This window comes from Odocoileus virginianus, chromosome 29, assembly GCF_023699985.2.
Source record: "Odocoileus virginianus isolate 20LAN1187 ecotype Illinois chromosome 29, Ovbor_1.2, whole genome shotgun sequence".
NCBI lineage: Eukaryota > Metazoa > Chordata > Mammalia > Artiodactyla > Cervidae > Odocoileus > Odocoileus virginianus.
Genome location: NC_069702.1, coordinates 5,328,841 through 5,347,240, shown reverse-complemented (window position 1 = coordinate 5,347,240; position 18,400 = coordinate 5,328,841). Strand labels below are relative to the sequence as shown.

General features: G+C 42.0%; 1 protein-coding gene across 7 annotated transcripts in view; it reads right to left on the bottom strand.

The window, feature by feature from the left end:
* LDB2 (LIM domain binding 2) overlaps nucleotides 1–18,400 on the bottom strand; it is a 437,523-nt gene that overhangs the window by 334,676 nt on the left and 84,447 nt on the right. The gene's annotated exons all lie outside the window — the stretch shown is intronic.

The following is an 18,400-nucleotide window of genomic DNA, read 5'->3' as shown; positions in this document are numbered from 1 at the left end:
GCGTGGAGGTTCCTAACTCGGGGTCAGCAGACAAGCTGCCTGGATTATACTCCCAGCCTCCTCCTCTACGACTGGAGTCACAAAGGATAAGCGGTTTCACTCTCCTGGTCCCCATTTCCTCATCTATAAGAGTGATAATCTTGAAAATATGTGGGTTATTTTCAAATATCTCTTGATATTGATTTCTAACATAATTCCACAGTGATAAGAGAACAGACTGTATGATTTCAGTACCTTATGACCATGAAATTTTTGTGCTATGTTGTATGTCCCTGGATATGTTCCAATGTCTCCTAGTTTACAATCTATGGGAACTTGGATAGAATCCGTATCCTGCTGTTGTATGAAAATTGGATAAATCTTAATTATATTGAATTGGTTAATAGTGTTTTTCATGTTTACTATATCCTTATACTTTTATGTCCATTCATTCTATTAATATTTGAGAGTTTGATATTGAAACTCCAACTAAAAAGCTTAATATATCTACTTAAAAATTAATTGTAATACATTGTGGCACTATATGTAACTTTGTTCTGTATTTTCCAAGTCTCCTGTAAATGTGTTATCATATTTCAAAAAATAAAATACCATAATAATAACCATATCACAATTTTAAATAGAAAAAAAGATAAAAAAGAGTGCTAATAACAAAGCTATGCCATAGTACTGCTTTGAAGAACAAATGAGTCAATATATGAAAAGCATTTAACAAAATGCTTCATACAAGTTAACCATCACCAGCATATAAATATTTCAAATTTCCTCAATGCGACAAGGATTGGCACTGCAAAAAACTAGTTTTTGGCCTGAATCTGTCCCATCCTGGGATGGCATCGACAAGTCTCTCTTATATCGGGCTGTGGCCCTGTTTTAAGTTTTCACTGCTGCAATGTAAACCTAAGAAATGTGTGTCATTTCATCATTCCATCTGCATCCATCCATCCCAGGAGTGAATTCCTGCCTGTGTACTTCATAGGGTTAAAATGTATTATGATCATGCCTTGAGAGAATGTAAATAGTTACGGTCTTACTCATTATTATATCCACAAGTAGAATATTTCAAGAGCCATATGGCCTTAATTAATCACGGATAATACTCAAAGTCATCCTTCTAACCAGGAATAATGCTGGATGCTAAAAATAGTCTCTACACAAAGATGAAATACAGCAAAAAAAAGTCCCTCAGTGCATCAGAAACAGCCTTCTGCAAGCTCTCACTCATACTTTCCTTGCTTTCTTCGTCCTCTTTCTTCTTGCTCTCTCACTATTCCTGCCTTGCCTAGCATAAATTTCCCTGAGGAATAGTAGCTACTGGTGAATCAGGACAGATTATTGGCTGCTTACAGCTAATGAGCTATTTCATTTGCTACACTGTAGAAAACCACCCAATCTTTCATCCTGATTCTCATGGCGGACCGAGCTAGAGAGGAACAGAACACCCCCAACCTCCACTGCTGTATTCTTTAAATATTGTATTTAGAGAAATGCAGACAGCTAAAAATATAAGACACAAAGATCAGCTTTCTCTTCTCCCACATCCAGTCTTGTTTTACCCATGTCTTTCCAAATGTTCAGTTATCTGTCACCCTAGCACAAAAGAAATTGAATATACAAAATTGAATATACAGCAAAAAACTACAGACTACTCAGAAAGTAGAGGCCTTGTCAATGGGGAACTTTCCTCCAGAATTTAGATATTTTAGTGAACCTATATAAAGGGAAGGTAGGCTTTCTCCAAAGCATCCTTCTTCTCCCAATTCTATATGTCAAATGAGTTTCTATGCTTTAAAAAGGTAAGAAAACAGATAACTTTAAATATCCAATGTAGTTGGTATAGTCATTTAAAAAGAAAAATGAAGAGGAAGAAAGAGCAGAAGGTTCAGGAAGAGGAAGAAGAGGAAGAGAAGTAAAAGGAAAGAAGAACAGAAAAGAGAAGGGAAAAAAACCCTCAAGATCCCCAAGCTAGTGGACATTTCTGTCTTTAGAAACGCTCCTCTAGAAAACTCCTGTATCTTTAATTACAACAAAATACCAGCAGAAACTTCTCTTTGTCTTTGGATCTCAAGCATGACTGGCTAGAGCTCCCCCAAAGAGTCATAGACAGAATTTTATTAGTTTCAGCAACACAGAGACATGGCGGTCCAGCAAAGATGTTTATAAGAGGCAGCAGGAAGGCAGAGAGCAAGGAAGCCCTGACTGGGGGCAGGTTTTATGAGTGACCAATGGAACCTGGGAGCCTAAACCTTAGTGCAGATGCCTGTTTTGAGATTATATTCCAGAGGCAGAACATGAGATGATTATGAACACTTCATCTTTCAGTATCCTTTAAAGCTGCTGCCAACAGAACTTTCAAAGAAGAGACTTAAGATTCGGTTTTGATGTAGCAACTTCTATGCCAGAAGCCAAGGTCCATGGAACTCCAGAAAAATAAAGGTTATCAGTGTTTGGCGGCTTTGACCATGGAGATTAGAGAGACGGTGAAGAATATTTGCACACAATCTGCTAGTTTCAGGAAGACAGACTCTCTCCCCCAGTTGCCAGCATACTTGGTGAAGGATTTGAATGGTGTATTTTCCATGTCTGTAGCGCAGGCCCTTGAAGCCACAGATGTAGCCGGTCCCAGCTGACATCTCTGGCTAGCTCTCCCCAGAAAATCCGTGCTCCCTCTGCAGTATGGGACTGTCCCTCGGATGTGACTGTCCATCTAAGGCTAAACTGACAAATCCCTTTTTGCATCATGTCACCCCGTTTCAAGTTCTTCTCCATGGAACATAAGCCCATGAAACATGTCTTTTCCAGGTCCAGACTTTTTTTTAATGGATGGGTTTCTTTTTCTCTCTTATGTTTCTACTTGTTCATGCTGAAATCACTCAGATGCTAGAGGACAGCACAGCCACAGGTGGAAGGAGCTGGGGTCTCTGAATCCTGATGTTCAGAATGCAGCTACACTGAACCAAATGTAATAGAGATTCTGAGGTTGCTTGGGGTATCCTGGTGGCTTAGATGGGTAAAGAATCTGCCTGCAATGTGGGAGACCTGGGTTCGACGCCTGGGTCGGGAAGATCACCTGGAGAAGGAATGTTAAGCCACTCCAGTATCCTTGCCTGGAGAATTCTACGGACAGAGGAGCTTGGCAGGTTACAGACCACGTTGTCAAAAAGAGTCAGACATGACTAAGCGACTTTCACTTCTCTTTCACTTTGTTACAGCAGCTCGTCTTATGCTAACTAATGCACTATTTGTGTATGTAAACTTGAACTGCATTTTTGTTTAGCACGAGGTTTAGCTCAGCTAATGTAATAAAAAAATGTAAAGCAAATCTATTCAACAAGCAGACATTACTGAGCACCAGGGCTGAAGACTGACGAAGAATCAGGATGAGTAGCTGCTGGAAAGGTCTCTAGCGTTCTCTGAGAAACAGAGGAGGTGAAGATGGGTTAGGCACAGCTGCAGACAATGACGCGCTAAGACCTTCAGCTCCCCACTTCTGAAGGAGACTGCAGTCATCACCATTATCAGGGAGTGGGTTTCTGTCTCTCTCCTGTGGGATTTACAAAGATTTACAAAGACTCTTTGAGCAAAGAGCAGTGATCAAGGTCAGTGCCTTGAAGGCACAGTGACAACAAGCCCTGTACCTGAACCATGTAGGTTCTCAGCTTTGGGAAATGATCTTAAATCTCTATTGGCCTGTCAAAAAAAAAAAAAAAAAAAAGAACTACATGGGAATCGCTGATAAACTGGTATTGATTTTCACAGATCATCCTTGTCAAAAGGATTTATTGATGTGTCAATGCGTGTTGCTGAGAGGATCATAGCAGGGTGGCTTTGAAGGATTTATAAGAAATCTAGAGGCTTTAATACACTCGGCGGTAAATAACTAACAAGTATTGCACGTATCGATTCTTGTCATGTGGTCAATGCAATCTTTAGCCCACTAATTGTCAGTATTGACAAACAGTTCATGATCTAAATGAGCAGCTGGACACCCGCTCCAAGCAGAACATTTCCAAATGGCGTTTTCCCTGCTATTCTCAGCCTAATGTTCATGGAGCAGCCTTGCAGGTAATGGGCTCTAAGCAGAGGGAAATGTGAGGTAATTAATTCTTCCTTGCTGTCAAATGTCCCCGAGGGAGAGGGGAGGGAGGAGAGTCTGGTGCAGCACACCAGGCTGGAACCAGCTCCCTGATGCATGCACAGCGCTACCCTTCAAGGCTCATCTCAAATGCCTCTTCTGAAAAGTTGCTGTTTAGACACCAAATCACGTCCAACTTTTTGCAACCCCATGGACTCTAGTTCACCAGACTCCTCTGTCCATAGGATCTCCCAGGCAAGAATACTGGAGAGGGTTGCCATTTCCTTCTCCAGGGGATCTTCCTGACCCAGGGATCAAACCCATGTATCCTGCATTGGCAGGCAGATTCTTTACTACTGAGCTACCTGGGAAGCCCCCTTCCCAAGGGAAACCTTCCCAAGTCATACCACCCACAGGGGTTTCCACCACTTCAGCCCCATGACAGTTCCAGGAAGTTAATCACACATTTTCTATGTTGAGCTTCATTGTGGTTGTTCAGTTGCTCAGTCCTGTCTGACTCTTTGTGACCCCATGGACTGCAGCACACCAGGCTTCCCTGTCCATCACCATCTCCCGGAGCTTGCTCAAACTCATGTCCATCGAGTCACTGATGCCATCTAACCATCTCATCCTCTGTCGTCCCCTTCTCCTCTTGCCCTCAGTTTTTCCCAGCATCAGGGTCTTTTCCAGTGAGTCTGCTATTCGTATCAAGTGGCCAAAGTATTGGAGTTTCAGCTTCAGCATCAGTCCTTCCAATGAATACTCAGGGTGAATTTTACTACCTCTGTTAAATTTTTCTGTTATGACTACATCTTAGTTTTCCAATTCTGTATGAGCCTTTAAGATTTGGAAAGAATATACGGGACCTCATGATGGATCTCACTGAGGTGATGAATGCTATTAATGGTTGCTCTGGAAAAATTTACAGTCAAATGAGAAAGGTTTCCAGGGGCTTCACAGAAGCTCTAAGGAATCCATGAGCTCCCAAAGCAGATGAACCCAGGTTCAAATGCCAGTTTTACTACCCCCACTCCAGAGGTCTGGCCTCAAGTAAGTTTCTCAATCTGTCATCCTAACCAACCTCAACACAAGAATAACAATGAGAGCATGGGTTTGTTGTAAGGATTCAGTGGACTGCTCCGTGGAATGTGCAGTACTCCAAAGAGTCATTGGTGCCAGTTAATCTCAGTTCATTTCTTCTTTCATGTTTCAAAGATCTACTGAGCCTTTAGCAGGAGTCACATATAGACCCATTACTATGTCCCAAGGTTGATCCATCCAAACCAAGCAGAGTCCCTTATTTATGACACTTGCTCAGTTCATGGTTTTTAATAGATTGATAGGGATTTTTATCACTGGGTAAAACAACCTTTAAGTTATTCCACTGTATTAATTTTACTCACGTATTCAAATAGTACTGTTGACTAAACTTTTCAATGCTGTATTACAAGCCTCTTTTATACACTAATTAAACTTGAAAAAAGTCCTGTAGAGAAAGGGCATTTATCAGATCATAGTTTCTGCAATGATAATTGGATACAATCTGTTATTTTTATAAAATTACATCACATTTTAAATAGAGCTAATCCATCCCTAACTGCACACTTCTCTCCCTTAGACATATAAGTTAAGTTTAACAGAGTAACCATTTCATTTATGTTACAAGGCAAACACGTGTAGCAACGTATATCTAGGCCTGCTGTGAAAGATTTTACTCTCCATTGGGGAAGAGTGCTATACAAATGCAGTTATGAAGAGCAAGTACAAAGAGCGAAGCTACCTATATACATGTATATTTGATCTGTAAAGGAGCTTTTCTTAAATTTGGAAGATTGGCTAATGAACACAAAAATATTATAATTTTTTAGTTAGTAAAATTATCAGAACTCATTCACGGGCTTATAGAAATCTTTCCAATTATTTTTCTTCTAGGCCCCCAATCCTGCCCCAATATGCCTCTATCTTTATTTTGCTCATGGGGAAATTTGGGGTTATCACACCCAGTCTTAAACTCTATCCCTTGGATAAAAAGTCTTCTGTCCCAACTTTTACAATTTCTCACCATATTTCCTGACAATTGAGGGTTAGCACATTGGCACTGGCGAAGCATAGAGTCCCCATGACTGACACTCCATTGTCAGATGTAGCTTCTTACGGATGTGGGACCCCATCTGATCTTACAAACGTCCCCAGTGCCAATTATCACCAGCCATTTGGGTGAGTGACAGGATGTCAGGGGGGAGTTTTCCAGATCACACTCATCTCCTCTCTCCTTTCCCTTTTCTCTGATCACAGGAAGGGTTCCTTTTTATCCTCTAAGAAGTGTCCGCATTGATTCTGCAGCTGCAGCTGAAGTTTTAACATAGGCTTCCTTGCTTTGTTCCCCGCAATCTAAACCTGATCATCAGCTCACCAGAGGGGCTACCACCACCCTTTTTGGACCCAGGGTTTAAACTCTTGCAGGGTTTAATCTCAAGAGTGCTGACCCTCAAGGGAAAAACAATACATAGTTGAGACTGGAACCAGTGAATTGTATATAACTATATACAATGAATATACCATGTGGAATATATATATATATATAGCTTGTTGTTGTTTTGTTGCCAAGTCATGTCCAGTGTTTTTTGCAACCCCATAGACTATAGCCAGCAAGGTTCCTCTGTCCAGGAGATTTCCCAGGCAAGAATATTGAAGTTAGGTTGCCATTTCCTTCTCCAGGGGATCTTCTTTATCCAGGGATTAAACCTGTGTCTCCTGCATTGGCAGGCAGATTCTTTACCAGTGAGTGACCAGGAAAGCCCCTACATATAGGTATATATGTAAACATATATGTATGTCAATACATACATACATATATATTTACATGGATACCTACATACACACACATATATATTTACATACATACATATATACATGTGTATTTGTGTAAAATCACAGAGAAAACCCTTAAGAAAACCCTTAAGAAAGAGTAACTATTCTGAAGTCTTTGAAAACTTAACTTGTTGATGGTGAGCTAGTATTAGAAAGATTAATTTGAGAAAAGAAGAGCATAAAACTACTACAATATTTCATATTTCATTATTAGGAAAATGCACCACAATAATAGCTTTCACCAGAAGATTTCTTCCAATGAACACTAAATGTTATGCCAACATTTCCTCATTAATCTTCTTTATAATCTAGCAAGGCAGTCAAGAAGTAAAAATTGATATTCAGATTCTGCCAGTGGGATCTAGAGTGTAGAAGGGGGTGCTGATGAGACACTTCTGAGGCTTCAATGTGCCTCAGTTTACCCATTTGTAAGATAAGAATATTCACATCATTTAACATATGAGATAGTTGTGAGGGTTAAGTGAGTTAGGACACAGAAAGTGGTTTAGACGAGATCCCAGCACATAGTGAACATTTGGTAAATATGAGCGATATTTATATTGCTACTGGAATGCATAGTGCAAGTGAGAGAAAGTCACCATCACATTTCCTTTGGACAGGTCACACCTAACAGAGAAATAAACATCTCACTTTCGCTCACCAGCACCTACTGAATAATGCTGCTGCAGACTATAGCAAACACCTATAAAGAGAGTACTCTGCATTTTCAGAGCCCTTCTCACTCACAAAGTAATTTCAGATACGTTGTCTTCTGTGACCATTTACCAACCAGGGAGGTCATGAAGATAAGGTTATCACATGTAATAAGTGAGAAAGCAAAGAACCAGAGGGGATAAATGACATGCCCAAGGTCACCGGCCAGTTAGTGTGTGCGTGCTAAGTCACTTCAGTTGTGTCTGACTCTTTGCGACCCTAAGGGCTACAGCCCACCAGGCTCCTCTGTCCATGGGATTCTCCAGGCAAGAATGCTGGAGTGGGTAGCCTTTCCCTTCTCTGGGGGATCTTCCCAACCCAGGAATCAAACATAGGTCTCCCACATTGCAGGCAGATTCTTCACCAACTGAACCACCAGGGAAGCCCATGGTGTGTTTATCTATTCACTCCGAACTCCTAATTTATCCTTCCCTTTCCCCTTTGGTAAGCATAAGTTTGTTCTCAATGTTTGTGAAGCTATTTCTGTTTTATGAGTAAATTCATTTTTATCATTTTTTTTAGATTGGACATGTAAGTGATGTCATATAGCATTTTCCTTTCTCTTTCTGATTTACTTTACTTAGTATGATAATCTCCAGGTTCCGTCCATGGTGCTACAAATGGCACAGATGGCATTATTTCATTCTTTTTTATGCCTGGCTTGTATTCCATCATATCATTTTGCCTTTTCATACTGTTCATGGGCTGAGCGCAGAAGAATTGACACTTTTGAACCATGGAGCTGGAGAAGACTTTTAAGAGTCTCTTGGACAGCAAGGAGATCAAACCAGTCAATCTTAAAGGAAATCAACCCTGAATGTTCAGTGGAAGGACTGATGCTGAAGCTGAAACTTTAATACTTTGGCCACCTGATGTGAATAGCTGACTCATTAGAAAAGACCCTGATGCTGGGAAAGACTGAAGGCAGGAGGAGAAGGGGATGACAGAGGATGAGATGGTTGGATGACATCATTGGCTCAATGGACATGAGTTTGAGCAAACTCCAGGAGATAGTGAAGGACAGGGAAGCCTGGCATGCTGCAATTCATGGGGTCACAAATGGTTGGACATGACTTAGTGACTGAACAACAACAGCAGTATTCCATCAGACAAATATACCACATCTTCTTTACCCATTCCTTGGCCAATGGCATTTAGTTTGCTTCCAAGTCTTGACTTTTGCACTACGAACATTGAGGGTGTGTGTATCATTTCAGATTATAGAGTCTTTTCTGGAGACATACTTAGGATAGAGATTGCTAGATCATACAGTAGCTCGATCTTTAGTCTTTTAAGGAACTTCCTGTTCATACATTTTTTTTTTTTCTGGCACCTGTCACCCTCCTTTTTATTGGTTTCCATCTGCATCACCTACAAGACTGTGAGCTCCTTACAAGCAGGGGCAGACATTACCTACCTTGGAGTTTACATTTTTGAGCACGGTGCCTGGCACACCTTCTGTAAACACTTGTTCAACTGAGATGCTGCAAATCGTCCTTTGGAGAAAGGACTGATACATCAACAGATTCAATTCAAAATCTTGAACTTGACGGAATTGAATCTTACTGTTTCATTTTCTCCCCAGCATAGCTTCCTACTCTCTTCTGACATGGAGATGTAATCCCTGTTTTCTCACGTCTTCTACTTGATTGGATGCACAGGTGTGAATAGTGTGCTGTTCAGCCTCTTGTTCATATGGCTAATAACAACGTTTAGGAACGGTGGGCCTGTCACTAAATGCCACTCCAGCAAACGTGAAGTCTCTCTGCTCCTTGTTTACAATTCTGTAGCTCTCTTAGGTCCCACGGGGATACTCATTAACAAGCCCAATCTGAATTATTTTTGCAAGTCAGATTTCAGGAGACCTGAAGACCCAGAACAAAGGCCTGGTCACAATCTAAAAGCAGTCAAACCTGATATTCTGAGTTGTTACCTAAACCAGCATTCAAATGTGTAATTTATTGCTCTAGAATAATAACACATATTTACATAGCGCTTTCTGTGTACAAGACACTGTTCCAAGGACTTTATATATACTGGTATTAACTTTTTTTAATCCTCAAGTAATCCTCCTATGAGGTGATTACTATCCCCATTTTATGGATGAGGAAAGTGAGGCAGGTGGAAATTCAAAGGAAAGATTCTTGCTCCAGAATTTGTACCATGCTATACTGCCTGTGTGCCGTGCTACGCCCAGTCGTGTCTGACTCTTTGTGACCCTATGGACTCTAGGCCGCCAGGCTCCTCTGTCCATGGAATTTTTCAGGCAAGAATACTGGAGCAGGTTGCCATTTTCCTCTTCTCCAACCCAGGGATCAACTCTGCGCCTCTTGCATCTCCTACGTTGGCAAGTGGATTCGTTATCGCTGGGCCACCTGGGAATACCGCCTCTAGGAAACTGCTTCCTTACACTATCTGCAGCAACTCAAGAGTTCTGTTTTCCATTGCTGCATTCAAAAGTTACCCCAAAATTTGGTGGCTTGAAACAACAGCCATTTTATGAAATTTCATGATTTTATGGTCAGTGACTTAACTGGGTGATTCTCTGTTCCACGGAGGATCAAACTGGTCCAAAGAGGATGATATTGGGCTGGAGTCAGGTCCATCCACCTGAATATCACCCTGTTTGAACCAGTACTGAAAGGTCCTTGATACTTCACCTGCCTGCCCCCAGATGGGGACCGCTGGAAGGTGGTCTCTGCTGAGTCCTCTCCATCTCCTTGAAGCGCCAGGGCCTCTCTCAGGGTCCCTGAGCTGGGTAGTCAGACGTCTCCAGGGTAACTCAGAACAGGGACCAAGGTGGAAACTATCATTCACCTGCAGATCAGGTCTAGCTGGCACCACGTCTGCTGTGGGTGCCTGGTCAAGGCAGGCACAGGCCAGCCTGGATTCAAGTAGAGGGGAAACAGACCCTGCCTCTTGACAGGAGATTCTCCATCAGCATACGTGTGGCCACCTTCATCTATACAGCATCACCAAAAGGGCTGACTTTTAGGAGGTTAAGCTAAAATGCAATATTGTATATTTTTGTCTTTATTTTTGTACTTTTTCTAAAAGTTATTATTCTTGGGAGGGAAGGGGAGTAGGATAGAACCAGAGCCAGGAGTTCTTTAATCAGGCTTTTAAACTTTAACCAAGCTTTTCTACCCATGTTTTCTCATACCCATCCTCGAGAGCAATGCTGGCTCATTACGGTGAGGGTTCAAGCTCCAGCATAAGGAATAAGTACACAGTGCTCAGAGAGGTTAGGAAATTGACACTGAGTACTTGGGATTAAACTGGAGAAATGTGTGCTTTCTTTTGATTTAACTAAACTAAATGGTCTTTCCTGGTGGCTCAGAGAGTAAAGAATCTGCCTGCCATGCAAGAGAACTGGGTTCAATCTCTGGGTCAGGTTCAGTCTCTCTCCCTTGGAGAAGGGAATGGCAATCCATTCCAGTGTTCTTACCTGGAGAATCCCATGAATGGAGGAGCCTGGTGGGCTACAATCCATGGGGTGGCAAAGAGTCAGACACGACTGAGCGACTAAGCCCAGCACAGCAAACGGTAACTTCTTATGGTTTTATGGACTCACTGATTGGAATGAAAAAGACATAGCGTGGGGCACACAATCTAGCAAGAGGGTTCCTTGAATTTGCTAAGAGCTGGGGGATGAAGCATCCCCCCGGCGCCCCCACCCCCATCTTGTGCCCTTTGTCCCATTAGTAAAGTGAATGGTTAATAGTCTCCAAACTGCTGTTTCGGAGAACAGTATTACTATTCTCCAAACTGTTCTTTCCTCGCTTTTTATCGGAGTACAGTTGCTTTACAATGTTGTGTCACTTTCTGCGGTACAGCAAAGTGAACCAGTCACACACATACACATGCCCCTCTGGTTGGGTGTCCTTCTCCTTGAGGTCACAGCAGAGCAACGAGTAGAGTCTGCGCTACACGGCAGACTCTCATCGTTGCCTACTTTACGCACAGCAGTGTATATATCTCAGCCTCCCCGTCCAGCTCACCTCCCCTTCCTTCCTTGGTGTCCATGCATTTGTCCTCTACATCTTTGTCTCCATCCCTGCTTTGCAAATAGGTTCATCTGTACCATTTTTCACCTTCTTAACACTGTTGGTAAGAACGCAGATTGGTGAAGCCACGATGGAGAACAGCATGGAGGTTCCTTAAAGAAACTAAAAACAGAACTACCATACGACCCAGCAACTCTGCTTCTGGGGCATAAACCAGGAAGAAACTGTAATTCCAAAAGATCCATGTTCCCCAGTGTTCATTGCAGCACTGTCTACAATAGCCAGGACATGGAAGCAACCCAAACGTTCATCAACAGAGGAACGGATAAACTAGATATGACACACATATACAATTGAATATTACTTCACCATAACATGGAAGGAAACTTGTCATTTTCAGGGATGTGGATGGACCTAGAGATGATCATACACAGTGAAGTAAGTCAGACAGAGAAAAATAAATATCATGCATTAATGCACATATGTGGAATCTACAAACTCCTGTTCTTGAACTCAATTTGTAAAGGCACAACTAACACTTTTTTAAATGATGTAGCATAAAACTAGAAAACAGGGCATCTGATGCAAGGAGGCAGAGTATTGGATCTTTGGCTTCAGTTGTGGTTGCCTATCTGCATGATGTATGTGTGGGATGCTGCCCCCCAAACATAGTTCTTCCTGTAGGTGGCAGACAGAAAAGTTTGAAAGCCGCTGGGCTAGCTGATCTTCAGGGTTCCTTCCAGATCAGAAACACAGGATTCTAGGAGAGATCATCTCAACCATGATTTTGTATAAAACAGAGGCTATATCTCACTTTCTTTGAACAAGACCTTGAATAAAATGACTATTTGTTCTAACATACTTGATGTATTTATCATCATCTAATATATTATTATTCAAACTCAAAGAACATTCTCTACATTAGGTCAAATTTTGGTCAAAAAAAAAAAAAAAGAAACTTTCCTGCACCCAACATTCCTGCCCTCAGGACAAAAATCTCTGCACAGCAAGTATTCCCAAACCCCAGCTCATAATTCCTGTATTCATTTCAGGCAATATTTTTGAAATGAAATTTTACTACCTCAAAAGCATCAGAACCATCCTTCCAATTTGGGATATAACATGCACAATTCAATTTTTATTCAATGTAATGATGTCTAGAAATTAAACCTCAAGAGAATATCTTAAAACACAAGTGTGAGCAATACTGCATCAATTCTTAATTAATGCAGAGGATACAACCTACAGAATTAAAGGAATGATTTAGGGACACACATGTCAGATCTGGGGACTGGGTAAAGTGAATGAACCGTAAGTTTCCTTTGACGCTGAAATTCCATGATTCAGCAGTTCTGTGACCACTGACAGCCACATGCTCTGAAGTACTGAGTAGACATGAACTGTGGATTGCCCTGATTCATTGCATTCAGTAGGCTGGGATAGGGACCTAGTCATTTTTCTTCTCACAAATATTGAGAAAAAAAAAAGAATGCAGGCTCTTCCCTATATATTCAGCCAACAAGCAAGATTTTTTTTTACTCTAAATATAGTTACTTTATTTAGAAAATATTGATTTCCTAAATATCTGATGCGAAGAGCTGACTCATTGGAAAAGTCCCTGATGCTGGGAAAGATTGAAGGCAAAAGGAGAAGGGTGTGGCAGAGAATGAGATGGTTAGATAGCATCATCGACTCAATGGGCCTGAATCTGAGCAAACTCCGGGAGACAGCAGAAGACAGGAAAGCCTGGTGTGCTGCAGTCCATGGGGTCGCAAAGAGTCAGACATGACTTAGCAACTGAACAACAACGGCCATCTAGAAACTGGCATTCGGGCAAATAGTCCATGAAGAGTTAAGTTAAAATGGGCTTTCAGGGGAAATGTGTGATACTGTTGGCTCAAAAAAAAAAAAATCTAGAAATGACGTGACAAATAGTTTAGATTTTTTTCAGGAAAATTTTCTGATTTCAACTTTCACATAATAATATATTTATAGGGCACTTTACTTTTATGAAAGCACTCACTTACTCAGAAGTATGTACTGGGTGCCTGCTTTGTGCGGGGCTCTGCCCTGGGCAGTAGAGAAGCAGTCAGGCCCCCTGGACCTTACAGCTTAGTGGACGGGGGTGACAAGAAGGCAGAATGGAAGATGTATATGAGTCCACACAAAATTTTTACATGAATGTTCGAAGCAGCATTTTTCATAATAGCCCCCAAATAGAAACAACTCAAATATCTACCAACTGATGACTGGATAGACAAAGTGAGGTATATCCATAAAATGGAATATTACTCATCCATAAAAAGAAACAAAGTACTGATACATGTTGCAATATGGATGAAATTTGAAATTATGCAGAGTGAAAAGGAGCCAGACATAAAAATTCACATAATTTGTGATTCCATTTATGTGAAATGCTCAGAATAAGCAAATTCATAGAGATAGTTGATTAGTAGTCGCCAGGGGCTGAGGGGAGAAGCGAAGGGAACAGGGGTGGCTGCAAATAAGTACAGGGTTTCTTTTTGAGGTGATGAAAATGTTCTGGTGTTAGATAACAGTGATGGGTGACCAACTTAGTGAATATACTAAAAGCCATTGAATTTTACCCTTTAAAATGATGAATCTTATGTATGTGATTATATCTCAATAAATAAATATCTATATAAAAGAATAATTAAAAAAAAGAAGACAGAATGGAACCAGATCATTGCAGACTGTGCTAGGTGTTATGAAGGGGGAGGGTAGGGGGAACAGCTTGTGAAGATCAGAGATATCTTCAGACACACAGGTCAAGGGAACCTCTCTGGAAGTGACATTTGAGCTGAGACCTGAACGGCAGGAAGGAATCAACCCCTAGCAAACACAAAGGCAGAGTTTTCCTGGCAGTGAACTTACTGGGACAAAGATCCCCAAGAGGAAACAGGTCTAGCATGTTCTCCAGGAGAGAGGGGCAGGCACAGAATAAAGATTCTCACTTGCTTTCCATATACTTTCGGATATACTGCATTTAAAGACCTCATTCTTAATCCTCCCAACTCCACCCCCTGCAGGCTTGCTTAGTCACTCAGCCGTGTCCAACTCATTGCAACCCCAAGGACCCCAGGCTCCTCTGTCCATGGAATTCTCCAGGCAAGAATTCTGGAGTGGGTAGCCGTTCCCCTCTCCAGGGGATCTTTCCAACCCAGGGATAAAACCCAAATCTCCTGCATGGCAGGCAGCTTCTTTCCCAGCTGAGCCACCAGAGACGCCCAACTTCAGGCCCTATTTGTCCCAGATTTTGAGGAGTGGGGAAGAGGGAGTTGAGAAAAAAAACACAATACAATTTTTTCTGCATAGTACATACTCAAAATAAGCTGATAGGCTTTTTTTTTTTTTTTGGCTGTGCTGGGTTTTTGTTGCTGAGCGGAGCAGAGGGGCAACTCTCTAGTTGCAGTGTGCAGGCTAGTCTGATAGCTCTGAAATCTGATTTTTAAAGTCCCTTTAGGGCAAAGATCAGACTGATCATGTGTGATTGTATAAGGAATTTTTTTCTTCCTTTCCCTTGAGGCTGATTTCTCCAGATGCCAAGTTTCCATTAGCAATGATCTTGTCATGCTCTAAATATTTAGTTTTTTTATTTCTTAATCATTATTTGATAATTTAAAAATGGATTGACGAATCACCAACTGCTTTAAAGCTGCAAAAGAAAAAAAAAAAAAAAACCTCGTTTTATCAAAATAGGACGCTCAAGTCTGGAATTGAGAGTGATTAGTGTTGCTCGGTCATGTCTGACTCCATGTGACCCCATGGACTGTAGCCCACCAGGCTCCTCTGTCCATGGGATTCTCCAGGCAAGAATACTGGGGTGGGTTTCCACACTCTCTTCCAGGGGATCTTCCTGACCCAGGGACTAAACTTGGGCCTTCTGCTTTGCAGGCAGATTCTTTACCATCTGAGCCACCTTTGTTAACAGAAGATGCCTGAAGTTAGAGTTGATTTTCTCCAAAATATTTTAGCACCTTCATCCCTCCTGCTTCATCACCAGTCCCTGCCCTGGGGGAACAGCAAAGGACTGGAGGCAGTTAAAGAGGCGGTCGCAGGGCTCTTCCTGGAGAAGGCACTGATCTAGCTGTCTTGAGGGTTTTAGTGTTTCAGGGTCATGACTGCTGTTTTGGTTCTGGCTTTTCAAAAAGTCTGAACACAGACCACAGCCTCTTATATAGACTATGTGAAAGAATTTTACCTTTGGTATCCGAGAATGGAAACCATCCCAATGTTTCAAACAAACAAACAAAAATAACAATAAGGAAATTATATGTAAAAAAAAAAAAATCACTGAGCAAATCCTCTAAGCTCTTTAAACCTCATTCTCTACAGTGAAACTCCGGGCCGCTCTTATTAAATAATGAAATGTTACTGCCGGAAGGAAAGCATCCGAGAATTTGAGTTTGTTCTGAGACTTCAGACATATTCTCTCTCTCTGCAAAGTTCTGGTCACTTTCTCCATCTGATAAGTCTGTAAAGAGCCTTTAGATAAGGTGGTCTTGGTCCCAAAGGGACCTGGACTCAAATCTCCACTCTCCTACTTCAAGAGCTCATCTGTCAAAAGGATTGTAAACAAAAGATTGAACGAGGTCATCTGGGTCTACTGTACGTGGACTCCTGAGTCACTATCTGAGCCTAGGATCTAGTGAAAGTGAGAGTGTCAATGGCTAAGTCGTGTCCGATTCTTTGTGACCCCATGAACTGCAGCCCTCCAGGCTCCTCTGTTCATGGAACTTTCCAGGCAAGAACACTGGAGTGGGTTGCCATTCCCTTCTCCAGGGGATCTCCTGATCCAAGGATCAAAGCTGGGTCTTCTGAATTGCAGGCAGACTCCACCATCTGAGCCACCAGGGAAGCCCAGTCTGTTCCATGAATATTAACAACTATGTTTACAGTAGATGTTCTTGTCAAAAAATGTTATTGAGGTACAGTTGATGTACAATATTATATAAGTTTCAAGTGTACAACACATTGATTTACAGTTTTTAAAGGTTTTTCTCCATTTAAAGTTATCATAATATACTGGCTGCCTTCCCTGGTCATAGATGCTTTTTTTATCTGGTATAAGATAGTTGGTAGGTGGTAGGTGGTAGCTGTTAGGTGAATGGAACATGGGTTAAAGTTGAGATAGCATGGCCTGCTAGCCAGGAGCTTGGGCATCAGCCATATGTTTCTCAGAAGGAAGGATGCCGGTCACCCAACCTTGTCAAGTGGGAGATGCCTTGTAATCGCCCACTGGTTTTTTTTCAGGTCTGATTTTCTCATGCTCTGTACACAGTCTTAGGTCTGTGAACAACTAGATTTCTTGGGCACATACAATCTATCAGGCAACGTTCTTTATGTTTCACAACAGCCCACTGCAACAAGTGTTGGTGTCTCTGTGGAGATGTCTCAGTGATGACCGTGGCACTGTACGGTCCAGCTCCAGAGTCCACGTGGCCTTGCTAGCCCACAGCCCCTGCATCTCTCCATCGGGATCCTTCACACACTGATCTGCACCCAGCTGGTCTGTCTTTCTGGACAGCTGAGCCCCATGGGGTGAGAATCACCTCGGATTCTGATACGCAACAGGCACTCAGTCCATTTGGAGACTGAGTGTTTCCAAACCCTCATTTCCACGGATCAGAGAATGAGGTCAAGAGAGGGTTAGCGAACTGCCCAATGGGCACAGTGGACGCTAGACTGCAGTCTCCTCTCTGACACCACTTTCTAGCCATTTCATCAAGCCACGCTGGTTTCCCTGCTTAATATCATCTTCCTACTCATTTGACACTTTGTCTCTGAAGTCATAGCCCCCAGCTCCATCCCCCATCAGGTCTTAAATCAGTTTCTCTGAATCTGATTTAAATCTATAATGCAATGAGAATTTTAAGAATTTTTTTAACTGAATACTAAAAGCTTCCAGATAGAAAACCTGACACAGAAACCCAGGTCAGCTGAGCTGCTATCTGTACCCCCACCCCATCCCAGTACCTGGGTTCCTAATTATCGCTCTGACTGAGGCTCTGCAAAGCTGCATCTTTGAACTAGAAAAGAAAAACAAATAAATAACTAGCTCCACTGATGAGCAAGGTACTGCAGCTGCTGAAAAATTTCCCACATCTAAGGTACCGTCACATTGTCACCCGCGATGTTTATTTCTTCTTCCAGTCGAGATGAAGAGAGAACGGGATTGTGCTTCCAGTGTACAATCTTACCTAATTATGCCAGCTGATCACTTAAAAGTAATGTTTGCACACAGATCGGGAAGACGCTTACAAGAACCAGCTGGTTGATAAAGGCTATAAGTGAGGATTTGATTCCTTTTCAAAGACGTGTTAACTATTTACATCTATTTTTAAACAGCACATCACAACACCAGTTACTGGGTGGCACCGTCAAGGGATGCTGTACTCGAGTTCCAAACTTAGAGATGAGCGTACTGTTCACCATGTAAAACGTAGGATGCTATCGTTCACCGCTTTACCACGTACATCTGAAGGAGGACTGACCACTATCTTTTGGTTTTTAGACACAAATGAAAATTAAGGCTCCCCTGGTGGCTCAGCTGATAAGGAATCCACCTGCAATGCGGGAGACCTGGGTTGGGAAGACCCTCCGGAGAAGGAAACAGCAACCCACTCCAGTGTTCTGGCCTGGAGAATTCCATAGTCCACGGGGTCACAAAGAGTCAGACACAACTGAGTGACTGCCTTTCCTTCTAATGAGA